Source organism: Rutidosis leptorrhynchoides, chromosome 7 (assembly GCF_046630445.1).
Source record: "Rutidosis leptorrhynchoides isolate AG116_Rl617_1_P2 chromosome 7, CSIRO_AGI_Rlap_v1, whole genome shotgun sequence".
NCBI lineage: Eukaryota > Viridiplantae > Streptophyta > Magnoliopsida > Asterales > Asteraceae > Rutidosis > Rutidosis leptorrhynchoides.
Genome location: NC_092339.1, coordinates 223,157,427 through 223,180,476, shown reverse-complemented (window position 1 = coordinate 223,180,476; position 23,050 = coordinate 223,157,427). Strand labels below are relative to the sequence as shown.

The window sequence follows — 23,050 nt, the reverse complement described above, 5'->3', positions numbered from 1 at the left end:
CACATCACGTCTCTCGGATATGGTAAACCTATATTCTATTATGCTTAAGAAAGTTTAGACCTTTGTGGAATGTTAATACGTCACCCAACCGAGTCGCTCAATTGGATGAGCCGTCTGAACGTGTATGCCTATAGTCAGACTGCACGGGCGTCGGAGGTAAGGGACGTTGCTGTCTATTCAGAATCTTCAAGCCTATTGCATTACCCAGTGACATGTCTTACGAAAGGGGCGTTTAGGAACACTGTAATGAATACAAGGTCTCTACCTATTCAAGAGTCAGCATTCCATAATTCTGGAAAAGTAACTAATGAAATCATAGTATGCACTTGTTTTAACCTTACCTGAATTAAGAATTTTATTGCATTTACTTTATCTATCTTATAAACTACAAAAACCCAAAATTAGGTAACCACTACTCCTTTGTAACTATCTTAAGCTTTAAATATAGGTTTGATTCTACTGATATCTTAAAAATACGACCCTAGGTCAAAGTTCTCTTACTCATAATAAGGAGTAGTACGATTTAGGCCCCACTAAATATTAATTTAAAACAGTACCCCCTCTTGGTGGTTGATTTTGACGTGTTGCGACCTAACGACACCGCACAAATAAAACCTTCTGTTTTTGACATATCATAATACCAGGTTGATTAGTAATCTTGTTTGAACAAAGGGAACTCTGTTTCAATTTAGTGAACTAATTTTCAATTGATTTGTCTTAACCAATTAGGTGCTTACTGGACCAAGGGGTAAACCGGGAAACATAGATTAAACAGAATAGGGGTGAATTGTGTGGAGCGCACGCGTAACCAATTGAATCTTAATCTCTTAGTTAGTTAATTACTAAGTCACAAACGAAAGAGATCTTTGGTGAAAGGAAACCCTAAGCTAATAAAATCTAGTTTGAGGTGTTTGCTAAAAGTGAACTCTGGGTAAACCGACTCTGTAATTGCATGTATTGATAATTAGAACTAGTGCTTAATAAGAAATCTTCTGACACTACGAGTAGGAGATCTAGGCGAACATTCTTTTATTTATTGAATTCAATCTATCTTTAAATCTATATCTTGAGTCTGCATTTGATTTATATAAACTTAAAAACCAAAGATATTGTCTTTTCTTTTTGATCTATCCTTGATTTGGCTAATCGTTAAATAGCCACAAAACCAAACTATTTCGTACTTTCAAATTTTTTAGATTAACTTAGTTTAATTTTTATTAGTTGACAATTGAGATTTACGTGATATTGTCTTTGGATCGATATTCAGAATTACCGAAAGTCTATACTTCTACACGATCGGGTACACTGCCCGTGAGTGTGTAATAGTCCTTTTTAATCGGTATTTTCTATAGATAAATTATATACTAGATTTTACACATCAAGTTTTTAGCGCTGCTGTCGGGGACAATTGTGTTGAAAATTCAGATTGTCGTCTAATTGTTTTTAGTTGAGTCATATTGTGTTTGATTATTTGTGTTCTTAGTTTATTTTGGCTAAGTCAGTGCGTTTAATTAGTTTGTTAGTTGTGTTTTTGCAGTTTACAGGTAGTTTATGCAAGATACACGCTCGTCTAACGCTGAGTTGTATTTGCCTTATAGTGAACCTGAAAGATTTATTTGGAGTCATAATACAGACGAGTCAGACACAATGGATTCAGAAACGAATATTTTTGCTCCACCATCAACTAGCAACCCTGTGATTAATTTGGAAAGTTTTAACGTTTCGGTTGTGCTAGAAAAACAAGAAACACCGGTTGTTCCTCAGCAACCAGTGGGACCTAATATTCCAGTAGTACCAAATATTCCAGTTCAGCAAGAGGTTCCCGTAGCTCGTCAAATGGCACAACAAGGTCAGAGTATGGCAGAAAGGATGAAGGCCACTCGAGTTAGTTAGGATAATGATATCAGAATGACAGAATTTACCGATGATTTTGAGATTAAGGGCCCCATCATCAGCATGATTGGGACCAAGTGTCAGTTCGGTGGTGAACCACATGAGGATGCTAACGAGCATCTCAGTATTTTTCAGCGGATTTGTGGGTTGTTTAAGATCAGGAATTTTGATGATCATGTTATCTATCTGAAGCTTTTCCCATGGTCACTAAAGGGGGAAGTTAGAGTTTGGTTGGACAGTTTACCTGAGGCGACGATCGAGGATTAGAATACCTTGATGGAAAAGTTTTTAAGCAAGTATTTTCTTGCATCTAAGGCCACTCGACTTCATCAAGAGATCTCTCAGTTTCGTCAAAAGCCTAATGAGACCCTTTATGATGCTTGGAATCGGTTCAACCATTTCTTGCGATCTTGTCCTCAACACGGGTTAGATACCTTTGACAAGGTACACACTTTTTATAAGAGGTGTACCATCAGCATCCATGTTTCTATTGATCAAGCTGCAGGGGGTAGTCTCATGGAAAAAACTGAACAAGAGGCTTATGACATAATTGAAAAGCAAGCTGAGTATTCTCATGACTGGCATGAGGATAATGATATATCTCGTTCTTCTTCTCCAATTGAAAGCGCCATTGCTTTAAGATGATTTTGCTTTGATCAATGTTAAGTTGGACAAATTTGGTAGACACTTAGAGAAAATAGACAAAGACATCCATGGTATGAAAGTTTGGTGCGAATTCTGTGGTGGGCTTATTTAGCTAAAGATTGTGATGTGGGGTTGACTATGAATCAGAAGGAACAACTTTCTTTTATTAGTCAACAAAACAACAATCAGTTTCAAGGTAGTGCTTAGTTTAATAGAGATTTCAACAGTCCTTATAGACCTCAAGGAAATCAGGGTTTGAGGTTTCAACCAGGTTCTAGTGGGGTTTTTCAACCACTAGCTCCGGGGTATTTCCAAAAACCCTAGTTCAAGATAATAAGTCCAATTTTGAAACTATACTGGAGAAACTTATGACATCTCAGACTCAGTTAGTTAGTATCGTTACTCAAACCAATGAGAAGAATGATCAACTGTTTAGAAACCAACATGCCGCTATTCAGAATTTAGAGAGGTAGATTGGTCAGATTGCTAATTAGAGAAATGAGAGAAAATCGGGAGAGTTACCTAGTAACACGGATACTAACTCAAAAAATGGGCAAGTTAACACGATTACTACTCAGAGTGGGTTAGCATATGATCCACCATAGAAGCAGGATGAGTATGATTTACGGGTTCTGTTATTTAAAGAGAGTGAGTCAATTATTGTTAGTGAACCGAAAGGGGAAAAGGAGCCGGAATAGGTGATTGAGAAGGTCATGAAGGTGCCGGAAACTATTGCTGCTAAGCCGGTAGTCAAAGAGTATCAACCACCGCTCTCATTCCCGAGGAAGCAGAGATTCAAGAAGTTGGAGGCTGAGAAGTCCAAGTTCATGGATTTGATTAAAAATGTTAACATAAATTTTCCTTTTATTGATGTTATTGCAGGTGTGCCAAAGTATGCAAGGTTTCATAAGTATTTGATTACAAATAGGAAGAAGCTGGAGAACATGTCTTTAGTTATGTTGAACGCCGCATGATCAGTGATAGTTCAAACAAGCTTCCTGAGAAGCTTGAGGATCCTGGAAGTGTCACCATTCCTTGTCTACTTGGTAACTTAGATTGTATGAGGGCGTTGGCAGATTTGGGGGCTAGCATAAATTTAATGCCTTAGTCTATTTATTTAAAGCTAGACCCCGGGGAGTTAAAACCCACTCGTATGGCTATTCAGCTAGCTGACCACTCTATTAAATTCTGTCGTGGAATTATAGAGAATATGCTAATTGAGACCGGGTCATTGGTTTTCCCGGCTGATTTTGTGGTATTAAATATGGAAGTGGATGAAAGGATTCCACTTATTTTGGGTCGGCCATGTTTGAATACGGCGAGATTTATCATCGATGTTTATGGCCAACAACTGACCCTTAGGATAGATGACTTGAGTGCAACATTCTCAATCGACCATGCTTTAAAATATCCTGCTTATACCGATGATGCATGTTATTTTCTTAACACTGTGGATTTCCCGTTTGAGTTTTTGCAAGAATCCCAGAGTTATAGGGTTCAGGAGAATGATCCTTGGTTGATGTTGATGAGGAGTTGTAGGTTGAAGAGGTGGACATTTTGACCACCTTGATGGAAAACGGCCATGAGCCGACTGAGGAAGAGTTCAAGGAACTCAACTGTGATACTGATTGCCGAAGCAAGTCTTCGATTGAAGAACCTCCAGAGTTAGAATTGAAGCCACTTCCAGATCATATGGAATTTGCTTATTTGCAGGAGGAATCTAAGCTCCCGGTAATTATTTCTTCTTCTCTTACTACAGTTCATAAATATAAGCTTGTAACCATGCTAAAGGCCCATAAACCGTCCATTGCATGGAAAATTCACGACATCAAGGGTATTAGTCCCTCCTACTGGACCCACACAATTCTAATGGTGGATAACTCCAATCCTGTGATGCAACGCCAAAGGAGGTTGAACCCTCACATGCAGGATGTCGTGTAGAAAGAGATTATCAAGCTTCTTGATGCGATGTCCGTGGATAAGCCTGTTACATTGTGTGCCTAAGAAAGGTGGTATGACTGTTACCACCAACTATAAAAATGAGGTAATTTCCACTCAGACTGTTACGGGGTGGCGTGTTTGTATTGCCTACCGAAAGTTGATCGACACCACCCGAAAAGACCATTTCCCATTACCTTTCATGGACCAAATGCTAGAGAGGTTAGCGGGTAATAGCTTTTATTATTTTCTTGATAGTTTCTCAGGCAATTTTTAAATTCCTATCTCACCCGAGGACCAAGAGAAAAGCACTTTTACGTACCCGTATGGCACATTCTCAAAACGTCGCATGCCCTTTGGCCTTTGTAATGGTCCGACCACTTTTCGCAGGTGCATGATGGCCATATTCTATGATATGATAGAAGATTTCATGTAGGTATTCATGGATGACTTTTTAGTCTTCGGTGACACTTTCAATTCATGCCTTCTTAACTTAGAAAGGATGTTGGTAAGGTGTGAAAAGTCTAATCTTATACTCAACTGGGAAAAGTGCCATTTCATGGTACAAGAGGATAGTCCTTGGGCACAAGATCTCAAAGAATGGTATTGAGGTGGATCCTGCGAAGGTAACTGCTATTAAAAACCTTCCACCTTCCACCAATGTCAAGGGTGTTCGGAGTTTTCTCGAGTACGCCGGTTTTTACCAGCGATTCATAAAGGATTTTTTCAAAATCGCTAACCCGATGAACAAACTCCTTGAAAAGGACACGCCTTGGTACTTCTCCGAACAGTGCTAAAAGGCATTCGAAATTCGTAAGGAGAAACTCATTAATGCACCAATCATAATCGCTCCGAATTGGTCTATTCCGTTCGAGCTTATGTGTGATGCATATGACTTTGCTGTTGGCGCTGTTTTGGGCCAAAGGGTTGAGAAACATTTTTGACCCATTTATTATGCAAGCAAGACCTTGCAAGGAGCACAGTTAAATTATACTACCACTAAGAAAGAGCTCCTTGTTGTGGTCTTTTCGTTCGATAAGTTACGGTCCTATTTAGTTTTGTCAAAGACTATCATTTTTACGGACCATTCAGCTTTAAAGTATGTACCTCTTCTCAAAACTGGACTCCAAACCTCGATTACTTAGATGGATCTTGCTTTTGCAAGAATTCGATGTCGAGATCCGGGATAAGAAGGGTGCTGAGAATCTTGCGGCCGACCACTTGTCTAGACTCGAGAATCCAAATCTCGAAGTCCTTCATGAGTCAAGTATTCATGATGATTTACCCGATGAGTATCTCATGAAGATAGACAAGGTGGACGAGCCATGGTATGTGGACATTGCTAATTATCTTGTTGGAAAATTCTTGGAGAAAGGGTGGTCACATCAAAAGAGAAAAAAATTCTTGAGTGACCTTAAGTACTATTTCTGGGAGGATCCTTATCTTTTTCGTTGTTGTCCCGATAGGGTTATCCACTAGTGTGTTTCCGGTGAAGAATGTATGCGAATTTTAGAGTTCCATAGTGGGCCTACGGGTGGGCATTTTGGACCCCAAATCACGGGGCGAGAAGTCTATGATGTTGGCTTCTTCTAGCCAAAAATATTCAAAGATGCCCACCTCATTTAAAAAACGTGCGATTCTTGTCAAAGGGCCGGTAAAGTCACCAAATGGGATGACATGCCTCAACAAAGCATCCAAGTGTGCGAGGTGTTCGATGTTTGGGGAATTGACTTTATGGGGCCATTTTCGAAATCTCATAATTATATCTACATACTCGTTGCCATTGACTACGTGTCTAAATTGGACGAAGCGCAGGCTTTACCCACAAATGATGCACGAGTTAATTAGCGATATGAAGTTCTCCATTAAGCGTTAATTAGCGATAGGGGTACTCATTTTTGTAATGCCTAAATGGAGAAGGTATTGAAGCAATATGAAGTTCTCCATTAAGTTTCTACTTCATACCATCCCCAAACGAGCGGGCGGGTTGAGAACACAAATCGAGCTCTTAAGGGAATTCTTGAAAAAATTGTGGGGTCAATTACGAATGACTGGGCGAATAAGCACGATGAAGCTTTGTGGACATTTACAACCGCCTATAAAACACTGATTGGTACCACTCCTTATCAGTTAGTATATGGAAAAGCGTGTCATCTCCCGTTGGAGATTGAGCATAAGGCGATGTGGGCACTTAAAAAGTGTAATTTGGATCTAAAGGAAGCAGGACGCCTAAGGGCGGGGTAATTGAATGAGCTTAGTGAATTACGCCTTGATGTGTATGAAAATTCGTTGATTTATAAGGAGGAAACCAAGCAATGGCATGATAGAAGGCTAAAGGGTCCGAAAGTGTTTAATAAGGGCGATCAAGTGATTTTGTTTAACTCTAGATTGAAGCTTTTACCGAAAAAACTTAAGTCTCGGTGGACGGGGCCATTTGAGGTTGTTAAGGTGTACCCGTACGGTACGTTAGAGTTGAAAAATACGATTGGTACTACCTTTAAAGTTAACGACTATCTCGTAAAGAAATATTTTGATGGTCCGTTTGAGATTGATGATGAGGTTTACGTTGAACCCGATCCCAACATCCCTTGAACTTGGGGACGAGTTGTATGAATGACTCGTTAAATAAAGTTCACGTTGTTGTAGAGTTTGTATTTTATTTGTTACGTGTGTATTTTCTTTTTGATCAATTGGCGTGCTCAACGTGATTGTTAATGAGAAATTTTATGATTAATAAGGTGGCATTTTTAGTGAAATAGTAATATGTTAGATGAGATGTATTGGGTGGCTTATAAAGTAGAAAATCAAAAAATTTTAAATGAGAATGCAGAAACGAGTCCGGCGCGCCGCGTACTCACAAAAAGCGTCGCGCATATTGTGTTCGCCGCACATATTTTCTCTCCGCCGAGTGGTTACAAAGGGAAACAGAACAGTCGGATTTATCACATGGGTTGTGTCGCACAAATTAACTATTTCATTGCGCAAAACGGGGCGCCGCGCATTTTAAGCATCGCGCCACGCAGGTACGAAGGAGATCAAGTCAATCGGATTTATCACATGAGTTGCGCCACGCACATCATTATTTCATTGCGCAAATTTGCGTGCCACACACGCTTACCACCGCGCCGCTCATGCTCGTCTACGGGTCAGGCTAATTAAATTTTTTATGTTGACCGAATGAATTGACTTGAGGTCAATTGTAACGAGTGTTAAACACAAACTAGGGTTAATTGCTTTAGTTTTTTACACACACTTCACCCTTTTCCTCTCTTAAAAATTCGCCACTACCAAACTCCAACTCACTCAAATCTTCATCTTCTACATTAATTTTCTCAAGGAAACTTCAATTAAACATGAATAGGGTATGTGTACACTTCGATTTTGCTATAATTACTTCTAATTCTTCATTATAATTGCTAGATTTGTGAATTGCCAGTATAATAATTTTTAGGGGTTGTGTGCTTTTCTTAAATTGGTTGATGATAACATGTTTAATTGTCATAATTGCTGTGGTTAACATGTTTTTTATGATGATTACATGCTTTAATTACATATTCATGCTTTTAAAGTTTCTTAAATCTTTGAATTTGAGTTTATAATGATTAGTGAAGATTACTTGTTATATGGTGATGTTTAATTTTGTAGAATATACTTGATAATGCTAAAAACGAACATATATTTCATAGCATTATCCCTCAAGAAAGACAAGCTTTTAGTTGTTCTATTTACAAGTAATATTCATTTAAATAATAAAAGGTGAAGACGAAAGGCAGATTCGACGAATTGAAGACGCAAACGACCAAAAAGCTAAAAATTACAAATTACAATCAATGTGGTTCAAATTATTGATGAGAAACGTCTCAAAATTACAAGAGTACAAGACGCAAAACACAAAATACAAGATATTAAATTGTACGCAAGGACATTCGAAAATCCGGAACCGGGACAAGAGTCAACTCTCAATGCTCGACGCAACGGACAAAAAATTACAAGTCAACTATGCTCAAGAATATAATATAATATATAATTAATTATATATATTATTATATATTATATATTTACGTAGCCCACATTTTGGATCAATATGTGAGCTGTAATCCAGACCTCTGCACTCGTGGAGTTCTGATGTATAAAACAACCGCACTCGAGGAGATCTACAGGAAAACGTGGGCCTATAAAAGGCAACGAATTCTGCACAACAAAATCACATCTTTTTCTTTCTTCATTCTCTCAACGTATATATATATATATATATATATATATATATATATATATATATATATATATATATTATAATTTTAATTTTAATTTTAATAATAATAAGGGTATGGTAGCGAATGTTGTAAGGGTGTAAGTCGAAATTCTGTCCGTGTAATGCTACACTATTTTTAATCATTGTAAGTTATGTTCACCCTTTTTAAATTAATGTCTCGTAGCTAAGTTATTATTATGCTTATTTAAGCCGAAGTAATCATGATGTTGGGCTAAATATTAAAATTGGGTAATTGGGCTTTGTACCATAATTGGGGTTTGGACAAAAGAACTACACTTGTGGAAATTAGACTATGGGCTATTAATGGGCTTTATATTTGTTTAATTAAATGATAGTTTATTAATTTAATATAAAGATTTACAATTGGACGTACCTATAAATAACCACATACACTCGATCGGACACGATGGGCGGGATATTTATAAGTACTAATAATCGTTCATTTAACCGGACATGGGAATGGATTAATAGTTAATGGACTTATTAAAACAGGGGTGAATTATATACAAGGACACTTGGTGTAATTATAGTATAAGTCCCCAATTAGTTGGAATATTTGACTTCGGATATAAGGATAATTTGACGAAGACACTCGCACTTTATATTTATGACTGATGGACTGTTATGGACAAAAACCAGACGGACATATTGAATAATCCAGGACAAAGGACAATTAACCCATGGTAATAAAACTAAAATCAACACGTCAAACATCATGATTACGGAAGTTTAAATAAGCATAATTCCTTTATTTCATATTTAATTGCACTTTTAATTATCGCACTTTAATTTATTGTCATTTTATTTATCGTACTTTTATTTATCGCAATTTCATTATCGTTATTTACTTTACGCTTAAAATTAAGTTATATTAATTTTTAATATTTTACATTAGGTTTTAACTGCGACTAAAGTTTTAAAATCGATAAACCGGTCATTAAACGGTAAAAAAATCCCCTTTTATAATAATAATACTACTACTTATATATATATATATATTTATTTTTTTATAAATATAGTTTTAAAAAATATAGCGTTAAACTTGGCTAAGATCCCTGTGGAACGAACCGGACTTACTAAAAACTACACTACTGTACGATTAGGTACATTGCCTATAAGTGTTGTAGCAAGGTTTAGGTATTTCCACTCTATAAATAAATAAATAACTTGTGTAAAATTATATCGTATTTAATAGTATTTATTAGTAAAAATATAACTATTTTGTACCCCTTCGCTTTAACATCAATTATTTTTGCCGCCGCTGTCGGGGACTGCTTAAACGCCGGAAGCGAAACGCTGTATAAAAAAAAGATTTTTATTAAGTTTTAGTTTATTTTTTTAAAAATACGTTTTAAATATTAAAAATACAAAAATATAAAAGAATATCTATATATTTTTAAGAATTTGTTTAAAATATATAAAATTATAGAGTATTTCTATTTCTATTTTTCAAATTATAAGTTTTTATTTATTTTATATAAATATTTTATAAAACAGAAAATTAAAATAAAAAGTAAAAAAAATTAAATAAAACAAACTGAACCTGCGAAATTGAACCATTCTCTTTTGAACCTGCAACATTCGCACTCGCGGAATTTTTCTGGCACGTGGCACCGCACTCGCGGAGCCGTCTGACAGGTCAAACCCTCAGCCAGCATTAATTATGGATTTAGGGTTAAATTATTATTATTATTATTAATTATTATTAAAACTAATTAGGTTTTATTATTTAATTAGTTTTTAGTTTTTAGTTTTTAGTTTTAATTAATTTTGTAATTTAAGTTCTATCTAGTTTTATTAACTATTAAATTAATACTTTTATAAAATAAATAATATAAAAATAATATTTTTATAAAAATTAGTAATTTTATCATTTTTTTGTATCTTTTTATAAATTGTATATTTTAATCGTTTAAATCATAATTTGTATATTTATCGTTAGTAATTAATTTTAAGACTAGTTTTTGCCTTAGTTATTTTTATTTCTAGATTTTTAGGCTTTGCCGTAAAATCCCTTAAGTGCTCTTTCTTTAGACTAAGATTTAGGTGCTTTAGAATTTTACGACGTTGTTTATCGCTTTAGTTTTTATAATTTAGTACTTTTTAAGTTATTGCCGTTTTAGATATAGAATTCCATATAAGCTTTAATATCTTTAGACGTAACTTTTAATTTTTAGTTTTTAGACTTTTAAGTTTCGACGCGCTACGTTCTTTTTATTATTTTTCGACGTTTTTCGACGCACTCTTTTTCTTTCTCATTTCTCGACGCTCTAGTTTTTAGGACATAGAATTTTCTATTTCTTCTCTAAAATTTCTTTAAATTTCAACGAAAAATTATTTTAAGTGGTTAAATTGATAGACATCCAAAATTTTCTGCTTCGTTGTAATAGTTGGATTTGTTAGTGGCTGAGTTGTGAGCTTCCGATTTAAAGGGTTCTGGCTCCCTGCTACATCTTTTGGCTATTCGAAACGTGGGCAAAAGCAGAAAAGTCTATTAATTTGATAACTTATATAATTTTTATCTTTTATAACTAATAGGATATTCAGTGAATGCACCGAGCAAAACGTTCACCACCTTTTATACGTTCACCACCTGTAACTCGATCAAGACATCTAGCCAATATTGTCGCCGTTGATTTTTCTTTAGAATCGTCATCCAGTCGACCAAGTACTCCAATTCAAATTTCCGATAATCCATTTTTTGAACCCGACCTCACAATTGAGAATCCGGAGGATATTCAGGGACAATTCAGAGATCCTGAACCACTAATCTTTCCTCCGGAACCACCAATCATTCAAACAGAGATTGTCGAGGAACAACCCATTAAATCAGAATCCTCTAGTGATTCAGATTCAACAAATTCAATCATGGAAAATCTAGAACCTCTAAGTATGGAAGACCGAATACGAGCTAAACGCACTGGCCAAGGTCACGCAATTACTCAACTAGACATTAATGTGCCAGATTATGAAATAAAAGGACAAATCCTACACATGGTAACTAATCAATGCCAACTTAGTGGTGCATCGAAGGAATATCCAAATGAACATCTTCGTACATTTAACAGGATTTGTACTTTATTCAAAATAAGAGAAGTGGAGGATGAACAGATATATCTCATGTTATTTCCCTGGACTTTAAAGGGAAAAGCCAAAGATTGGTTAGAATCGTTACCTGAAGGGGCGATTGATACATGGGATGTTTTAGTTGAAAATTTTCTTAAACAATTCTTTCCGGCATCTAAAACCGTGAGACTTCAAGGAGAAATTGTTACGTTCACACAGAAGCCAAATGAAGCTCTATATGAGGCGTGGACAAGATTCGGAAAGTTATTAAGAGGATGTCCGCAACATGGTTTAGACACTTATCAAATAGTACAAATATTCTACCAAGGATGCGACATCACTACAAGAAAAGACATCGATATAGCAGATGGTGGTTACATTATGAAGAAAACAGCAACTGACGCTTACAAAATTATTGATAACACTGCTTCCCACTCACATGAGTGGCATCAAGAAAATGATATCGTTAGATCATCTAAAGCAGCTAGAGCCGATTCTAGCCATAACTTAGATTCCATTTCCGCAAAGATAGATGCTGTCGAGAGAAGAATGGAAAAGATGACTAAAGATATTCACTCAATAAGAATTAGTTGCGACCAGTGTGGAGGACCACATTTGACAAAAGATTGTCTCAGTATTGAACAAACAATGGACAAAGAGAGAATGTTTCATATCTAAACCAAAGGCATGGAAATAAATATCAGAATAATTATCAACCGCCAAGACCGATCTACAATCAAAATCAGAATTATAATCGAAATGTTCCATACAACAACCAACAAGGTCCTAGCAATCAACAAGTATCTAACAACACTTAAAATCAGCAAAGACCTATTTTTCAAAACAAACCACCACAAACCGATGATAAAAAGCCAAATTTAGAAGATATGATGTCGAAGTTAGTTGAATCTCAAACGCAGTTTTTCACATCTCAGAAACAAACCAATGAACAAAATGCTCAAGCATTTAGAAATCAACAAGCTTCTATTCAAAATCTGGAACAAGAAGTAAGCAACCTAGCAAGGTTGATAGGTGAAAGAAAACCGGGAAGTTTACCTAGTGATACAAATGCTAACCCCCGGAATGAAACAGCTAAAGCTATTACCACAAGAAGTGATATTACACTTAAACCACCTGAAATACCTGTAATTTCTGATGACTCTATTCCTACTCCACAAGAACCACAACCTGAGCAAGATAAGGAAACGGAACCGGTAGTTGAAAAGGTTAATGAAGATAACATAATTAAGGCTAAACCTTATGTTAAACCATACCAACCACCACTTCCTTACCCAAGTAAGATGACAAAAGAGAGACTTGAAGCCGAGCAATCCAAATTCTTGGATATGTTTAAACAAATAAATGTCAATCTTCCTTTCATTGATGTAATTTCAGGAATGCCAAGATATGATAAATTCTTGAAAGATCTAATCACAAATAAAAAGAAAATGGAAGAACTCTCGGCTGTTACTATGAATGCTAATTGTTCTGCAGTGCTGTTGAATAAGATACCAGAAAAATTATCAGATCCAGGAAGTTTCACAATTCCATGTTTTCTGGGTAGTCTTAGTTCAATAGAAGCATTGGCAGATTTAGGTGTTAGTATAAATTTAATGCCGTGTTCACTATACGCTAAATTAGACTTTAGAGAATTGAAACCAACACAATAAGTATACAACTAGCCGATCGATCAGTAAAATATCCTAGAGGGATAATGGAGAACATGCTAGTTAAAGTTGGTACTTTAGTATTTCCAGTAGATTTTGTTATTCTGGACATGGAAGAAGATTCTCGAGTTCCTCTCATATTAGGAAGACCATTCTTAAACACGGCTAAAGCAATAATAGACGTGTTCGGTAAGAAACTAACCCTAAGTATAGAGGACGAGAGTGTTACCTTTTCAGTTGATAGAGCTATGCAACAACCGCAATCTGCAGATGATACATGTTATTATATTCAAACTATAGATTCACATGCAGAATTGTTAGAAGAATTTCCATAATTACAAGGAACAGGAGAATGTTCTTTAGGAGAAGGAACTGAACCAATTGATGAAGCTAAAATTTTAGCTACACTTATGGCTAATGGATATGAACCTACAACAGAAGAAATTCAAATGCTAAAAGAAGAAGACAAATATCGATATAAATCATCGATAGAAGAACCACCGACATTAGAGTTAAATCCACTTTCAAACCATTTGTAATACGCTTATTTACATGGTGAATCTGAATTACCTGTAATAATATCATCATCTCTTACTGAAAATCAGAAATCTCAACTCATTGCTGTGCTAAAAGCTCATAAACCAACTATTGCATGGAAGATTCATGATATTAAAGGAATAAGTCCTTCGTATTGCACACATAAAATCCTTATGGAAGAAGGTCATAAAACGTATGTGCAACACCAACGAAGACTAAATGCTAATATGCAAGATGTTGTTAAGAAAGAAATTATTAAACTGCTTGATGCAGGTTTAATTTATCCAATCTCTGATAGTCCATGGGTAAGCCCGGTTCAATGTGTACCTAAGAAGGGTGGCATGACTGTCATCACAAATGATAAAAATGAGCTTATTCCTACTAGGACTGTAACATGATGGAGTGTTTGTATTGATTATAGAAAATTAAATGACGCCACCAGAAAAGATCATTTTCCCTTATCATTCATTGATCAAATGTTGGAAAGATTAGCTGGAAATAGTTACTATTGTTTTCTTGATGGTTTTTCCGGATATTTTCAAATCCCAATAGCACCCAAGGACCAAGAGAAAACCACATTCACGTGCCCTTATGGTACTTTTGCTTACAAACGCATGCCATTTGGACTTTGCAATGCCCCTGTAACCTTTCAAAGGTGCATGATGGAAATTTTGCACGACATGATAGAAGAATGCATGGAAGTTTTCATGGATGACTTTTCAGTCTTCGATGATACATTTGAATCATGTCTAGTTAATCTTTAACGAATGCTTATTAGATGAGAACAATCAAATCTAGTACTTAATTGGGAGAAATGCCATTTCATGGTTAAAGAAGGCATCGTTCTTGGTCATAAAATTTCAAAGGAAGGAATTGAAGTGGATAGAGCTAAAGTAGATGTAATTTCTAAACTTCCACATCCCACCAATATTAGAGGAGTTAGGAGTTTTCTAGGGCATGCCGGTTTTTACCGACGTTTCATAAAAGATTTTTCTAAAATTGCCACTCCTATGAATAAACTCCTAGAAAAGGATGCTCCATTCATCTTTTCAGATGAATGCATCAAATATTTTAATATTCTTAAATAAAAACTCACTAATGCGCCGATTATGATAACTCCAAATTGGAATCTACCGTTTGAACTTATGTGTGATACAAGTGACTTTGCAATGGGAGCCGTTTTAGGACAAAGGATTGAAAAACGATTTCAACCTATTTATTATGCTAGTAAGATGTTACAAGGAGCACAAACGAATTATACAACTACTAAAAAAGAACTCCTTGCCATTGTCTTTGCTTTTGACAAATTTCGTTCATATCTCGTTCTAGCAAAAAACGGTGGTCTATACCGATCATTCTGCTCTTAGATACCTATTTTCAAAACAAGATGCTAAACCACGATTAATCTGTTGGATCTTACTCTTACAAGAGTTTGATATAGAAATCCGAGACAAAAAGGGAGCAGAAAATCTCGCAGCTGATCATCTTTCTCGTCTTGAAAATCCTGAATTAGAAGTTCTGAATGAATCGGCCATACAAGATAACTTTCCTGATGAATATCTATTGAAGATAGATTATAGTAAAATTCCATGGTTTGCAGACTATGCAAACTATTTAGTATGTGGATTCCTTGAAAAAGGGTTGTCGTACCAAAAACGAAAGAAATTCTTTAGTGATATAAAACACTATTTCTGGGAAGATCCACATTTGTTTAAAAGTTGTCCCGATTGAATAATACGCCGATGTGTATTCGGAGATGAAGCTAGTCAAATCTTAAACCATTGTCACACAGGACCAACAGGAGGGCATTATGGGCCTCAACTCACAGCAAGAAAAGTTTACGATGTTGGATTCTATTGGCCTACAATTTTCAAAGATGCACACCTTCTTTGCAAATCCTGTGATGCTTGTCAAAGGGCCGGAAAAATAAGTCAACGTGATAAAATACCACAAAATGTCATTCAAGTATGTGAAGTATTTGACATTTGGGGTATTGACTTTATGGGTCCATTTCCAAAATCTCATAATAATCTCTACATTCTCGTTGCCATTGATTATGTATCTAAATGGGCGGAAGCACAAGCTCTCCCAACTAACGATGCACGAGTTGTAGTCAACTTCTTAAAATGTATTTTTGCAAGGTTTGGAACACCAAAAGCTTTAATAAGTGATCGGGGTACTCATTTTTGTAATAATCAACTTGAAAAAGTTCTTAAAAGATATGGAGTAACTCATAAAATCTCAACCGCTTATCATCCACAAACAAGTGGACAAGTTGAAAATACCAACCGAGCATTAAAACGTATTCTAAAGAAAACCGTAGGATCAAATCCGAAGAAATGGTCCATGAAATTGGAGGATGCACTCGGGGCTTTTAGAACAGCCTACAAAACTCCAATTGGAACCACACCTTTTAAACTCGTTTATGAAAAAGCATGTCATCTTCCAGTAGAAATTGAGCACAAAGCATTTTGGGCTTTGAAGACATGTAATCTTGATTTACATGAAGCCGGACGTCTGCGGTTAAGTCAGCTAAATGAATTAGAAGAATTAAGACATGAAGCATACGAAAATTCGTTGATCTATAAAGAAAGAACAAAGAAATGGCATGATAAAAGAATCAGAAGTTCAAAAGAATTTAAAGAAGGAGACATAGTTCTTCTTTTCAATTCACGATTCAAGCTATTTCCTGGAAAATTGAAATCAAGATGGTCTGGACCATTCATAGTCAAAAGAGTTTTCCCATATGGAACAGTAGAGTTAATAAATTCAAATGGGGTTGAATTTAAAGTTAATGGTCACAGAGTTAAACATTACATAGATAGTCCGATGGAAGTTGAAGATGAAGTTAATCACAATTTCGACACCACAGCTAACAAAGTGTGGGAAGGTTCGAATATTTTTAGGGTAATATATGTTTCTGTTAGAGTTAGATATTCTGTTTTCGTGTAGTTCTCGATAATGGAATTCGAATGGTCTTTCCCTAGCAGACCCTAAAGAACTAGTCTTCTCCCCCCATTCTGAATTTTTATTTTTTTTTAGGTCTTACGAGATGAATAATTCCTTTGATCTGAACCATGGTCTAATGCTACATGCTATGATTACTAAACGTAATAATAACACACTTTCGAGTGAACTGGTATCATTCATAAGAGAAAAAATGGACGGAGTAAGAAAAGAACTCAGAAAAGATCATCATAAGATACATTTTGGTAAAGGAAAATCAAAATCCGCAACAAAAAGAAGTGCACGACACCTTGAAAGATGTTATAAATGCGGAAAATGGTCACACGAAGGTAAATGTTCAAATAATCAAACATATTCAAATACCGAATTTGTTACTTTATGCAGAGAAGGACCTGTCATATGTTTAGAAGAAAAGATATTGAAGAATCGAGGATACGCTTACGTAGCTATGGAGAACCAAATCACACGACTCTCCTATGAGTCGGCTAAAGCAGGTCTCTGAGAATTCTATCTCATAAGTAAGTATGTACAGTTTTTATTTATTTTTATTGCTTTTAACCTTTTGATAATAAATGCTAATTCGTTCGCTATAAAGTATTAAATTGGTATTCAATAAAATTAGGTATGCGTAACCGAAATTATTGATATCATACAAAAATTTATTACATCACTACGAAATTTACCGTTTATTCTTAAGGTATAAATATCTTTAATCAATCAACCCAAAATATTTCAAAAATTCGTCAGGAGTAAAACTAGGTAATATAGCCTAAATTACTTTATCGAAAAAAGGGGCGTATATTTTTGATAATATTTGAATGATTAAAGTGGGATAAAAGACCAAAAAGATTTTTAATTTTATTTTTACCATGTTTTTAAAATTAATATATAAATATTAAATTATTATTGTAAACTTTTTAAAATCAATATATTTAAGTTTGTACCTATTTGAAAAATTAATATTTTTAATATAAGTTTGTATGTATAAAAACAAAAATATAATATAAATTTGGTGTAAATTTTTAATTTTAATAATATGAATTTTTAATTTTATGCATTTTAAATTTAAGTTTGGTGTGAATTTAAAAATAAAAATTTACTCTATTTCACTAAGTTAAAAATTTGATATATAAAATTCGTCGTGAGTTGAAAACTAGGTCGTTGAACCGAAATTGCTCTACCCAAGGGAGGGACGAGAATTTTTATTATCATTATTTTTAATCTTATTGAATTAAAGTATGTCAAAAACATTAAAAAACCCAAAAATCTTTTCTTTTAAAACGACGCTTAAAAAGTAACAAATTTTAAAACTTTGTCGAGGAACGGACTAGGACAACGATCCGAAACGCCCTTATTCTCAAAAGAAACAAATTTTTAAAATTTATTAATCTATTTTTTATTAGTTAAAGGTTTTTATTTAAAAAAAAGAGATAAATCCGCACTCGCGGAGTTTGATGTGGGTCCACCTCCGCACTCGCGGAGTTTAAAAATTCCAGAAAAAAATAAAACTGGTCGAACAGACCAGTTTGCACACACACACACCCCCAAATATTGCGAAGAACACACACAAACACCTCCCAAATTCACGATTTTTCACCATAAATCATCAAATTTTTTGCTAAAATCACAATGAGGAGATTCTTCCCACGAAGTTACTCAAGGAAATCAGTAATTTCTACACCTAAACACTCTTTAATTCGAATTTTTAGTGTTCTTGAACAAAAATATACCTAATTTGATTTGGATGATTTTTAGTGTAATTGTGCTTAAATTGATTGTATATTATGCTTGTATAACCTAGATTAATGCTATTTAACATGATTAGAAGCCTTAAACTTCAGATTTTGAGTAATCTAGGGTTTGTGTTCTTGAGCAAAATTGGAGCTTTTTTATATAAACGGGTTATGGTCGAATTTTGTTGTTAGTTTATGCTAAATTGAGTTGTGTAACATGTTTAGATTTCTAAATGATCAAAACTTTGATCCTAAACATGATTTATGAAGATTAAAGTGGACTTTTTGAGTCAAAAATACATGAACTTGATCTAATTGATATGAATGCCATGTGGAACCTGTTTAGTTGCTATAATGATTAATTTTGACATGTTCTAGAAGTTAAATGCTTAGGAATGTTACATACATTTTAATATAAGTTTATTTGTAAAAATATAGAATTGTTAGTATTATGAAAATGTGTATAAAGTTTAATATGGTTTAAACATGTCATTGTAATTGTTTTGATTTATGATTTTGCTAACACTAATGCATATTTGGATGCACAAAAATTGTGTTTAATGTGTTTTGTAGACTGAAAGGGGTGAATCTTCATCACAGGCTCGCAATGCTCCTCCTCCTGAGAATGCAGAACAACAGGAAGTTAATGACTTTTATCGACAAAATGTACCGCATCCAATAGTTTCATTTTTAAATATCGATGTGCCGAATTTACACCCAAACTTAAGGTTTGACAGACTTTGGATAGATTATCCAAAATATCAGAGGAACTTGCACATCCTTCAGTCTAATGTTGTTGAGGTGCCTAGGATAATAGAATGGGATCCGTTAGAAGCAGTTGGATTAGCCGAACCAATCATAGAATTACTTACACAAAGGTATGGTAATTCTACTTTTAATGATTGGGTACGTTTATTCAACATTTATAGGCCTGTATATAGAGAATGGTGTGTGGAGTTATTATGTAGTATTGAAATAAATGATCGGGTAGCTACTTTAACCGATCGTACCTTTATTAGATTTTTATTAGGAGGTGAGATGCGCCATATGTCTTTACTAGATATGGCTCAAGCTTTACATATATATATGCCTGATGAGTTAGCATCTGATGATTGTCAGAGGTTGATAGTTCATGGTAGGAGGGTTGATGAGAATTTTGATATGAATGGTGTATGGAGTAGAATGACTAGCCATAACCGATTCAAAGGGGGATTTTACTCTTATCTTGATATTGATAGAGCTGAATTAAGAGTAATCCACAGGTTTTCAGCAAACTCGATTACACAGCGAGGTAGGAACAAGGAAAAGGTAAATGAACAGGATTTATTTTATCACATGTGTATTCGAGACCCATAGAGCGCTGTAAGTATACCTTATTGTGTGGGTTATTATCTATCAACTATGATTAGGGGTATGCGGCTTAATAGCATAATAGGAGGTGGTATCTTTGTTACATTAAATGCTGAACATCTCGGTGTGGATAGAAGTCGAGGGGGATTATTAATGGCAGAACCAGAACCCCGTGATAGGATAGATTTACGCGTGTATCATGGTGCTAAGGTTTTAAAGAAACGAAACAACGCTGCAGCACAATATGATGGCAGGCATCCACAGGTCGAGAGAGATCAACAGCAAGGTAATGCGGGAGGGGGGTAATCAGATGACAAAAATGCAACTTTTTATGGCTCATCATGAGTATGAAATGGCTAGACAACGAGCATTTCAAGATTGGCAGTATCATCAAAACCAAATCATAAGTCATCGTGCACACATAAATGCAAACTACATTGCTACTCCAATGCCCGTATTTCCTCCCTGGACTATACAGACCCGACCACCGTACCCTACATATGACCCAACTCAAGCATTCTACAACACATACGGCTATGAATGGGATCCCTACTGGCACCATCCTCATCAACCCTGATTTTCTTTTATACTTATTTTTATTTATTTGATAACTTGTAATTTTATACTTATAATATTTCTTTTGATACTATAATAGTTTTTATAATTTTCTAACTTTTATTATTAGATTTTAATAATTTTTGAATGTGGGGTGATATACCCAACTTCAAAAATATGTATATATATGTTTGTAGTTTATCTCATGTACAAAACAGGATAAACAGCGTATTTTCAAAAGACTGGCATTAAGTTCAGCAAAAGCAACTAATTTTGACGACAAAACGAAAAACAAATGTGATGTAACAACAAGACGGAATGAACAAATGATGTGCACCATTTATCATTCAGCAAACAAACGCCAATATGTTTGAAAACTTTGGTAAAATTTAATCATTTTTCTACGCTAATCACCCTCAATAATTTAAATTGTTAATGATTTCTTGCAAATGAGGGCATTGCAAGATCTTAAGTGTGGGAAGGGATTAAATTCTTTCGGATTTTTAAAATTTTTGACTTATACACTTGGTTACCATTAAAAATACTAGTAACGCAGTAGTTGTATTAGAATCTAGTGCTCTATGATAATAAAGAACAGCCCTAGTCTTATATACTGACTACCCAATTCTAGTAAAAATTTTCAATTAAATGAACTCAAAATCATGTTTATACATATTTATGAACGATAAAACTAGGTGTTAATACCGAAATTATTGTTACCTCGGAAAGGACATAAATTGAGAAACAATCCAAAATGTTAGAATTCATTTAAAATGGAATAAAGGACAATAAAAAGGCAAAGAAAGGAAAATAAAAACCAAGTGTGGGAAAAATTTACCAAGTTATTTAAAACACATATCACATATTTTTGTACAAATAATTGAAAATACTTTTGCTTTAGACTAAACTAATCAGTTTTACCCGATTTATTGTAATACCTTTGAAAGAAAAGATGGATCTACACGATGAATCAATTCCATCATTAAAAGGAAGTAAAGTCTTCTGAAAAAGAAACGCGCTTCTTGATTTAGGTCAGGAAGTTGTCGTCCAGACCAGTTGTAGAGTCTACGAAAAACCTTGAAAAGTTTTCTCAAAAATCAGCTGGAAATCCACAGACCTCAGCATCAAACAGGGTCGCCAAGTGGTCAGACTTATCCTAACCATGAGAGGATCTGTCTCGTAAAATGGGGAGAGCGCCGTGCAAATTAGCTTGATAAGACTAATGAATCAGATCCCCAGAAAGGATAATCTCCTTAAAGATCAAAACTCAGCTTTTAAGACTGATATTACTCAATCCTTGAGATTGACTTTAAAGATTGAGAATTACAAACTCATGGAATTCGATGATATCTAAACTCGAGCTTGAACGAGAAAATATTTTGATCAAAATTACAAACTGAATTGTTTTCTGAAAACCCATTTTTTAATGCGTTCATTACCATTGAACGTAAAATCCTAGAAATTCACCTGGAATTCATTAGATCACCTGAACTAAATCGGGTATCAACCGTAAGAACGGTGGTTGCATATCATGGTCAAAGACAGGACCTTATGCCAAATCGAAAAACTATAGGGTGATCTTTACTATTGCTCCTACAAAGGATAGTAGTTGCATCCGACACGTTATAGACCATAATTAAAAGCATGTCATGGGACATTGCCTTAACAGTTACTTGTTCAACGCTTTCTTTTACAACCGGACGGTAGTTTACCGAAAGGTAATATACAGAGCAAGTATACTGGACGTGTTGCTTTCCCAATACAAGGTTAGCAAGTGGGTGACAAAAAACCGCAAGTTTTGAGCTAAAATTTTCAAATCTGAAACCCACCAAACCCACAAAAACAATTTGCAAACACCAGTGAAGGGTTATTCCGGAAAACTTATCTAGGGTAAAAGCTAGATTGAATTTTCAAAAGATCAAATGTTTTCATAAAGATCCAATTTCCTTAAGGATCTAAATTTTCATAGTCATGTGGGACTGTAAACCACATCGTTACTACCATTGTTCATACCGCCATATAGAAATCACTGATGTACAAAGTGTGAAGAATAAAGAAGTGATTCAAGTATGTTTTTTTTCAATACTATATTGCTTGAGGACAAGCAACGTTCAAGTGTGGAAATATTTGATAATGCTAAAAACGAACATATATTTCATAGCATTATCCCTCAAGAAAGACAAGCTTTTAGTTGCAATTGTTCTATTTACAAGTAATATTCGTTTAAATAATAAAAGGTGAAGACGAAAGGCAGATTTAATGAATTGAAGACGCAAACGACCAAAAAGCTAAAAAGTACAAATTACAATCAAAGTGGTTCAAATTATTGATGAGAAACATCTCAAAATTACAAGAGTACAAGACGCAAAACGCAAAATACAAGATATTAAATTATACGTAAGGACGTTCGAAAATCTGGAACCGGG

General features: G+C 34.8%; 1 non-coding gene across 1 annotated transcript; it reads right to left on the bottom strand.

Moving 5' to 3' along the window:
• Window positions 1-2,215: 2,215 nt before the first annotated feature.
• LOC139860836 (small nucleolar RNA R71) lies at window positions 2,216-2,321 on the bottom strand. The gene has a single exon (XR_011763451.1). It is a non-coding gene; the product is annotated as a small nucleolar RNA R71 (small nucleolar RNA).
• Between the last annotated feature and the right edge of the window lie 20,729 nt (window positions 2,322-23,050).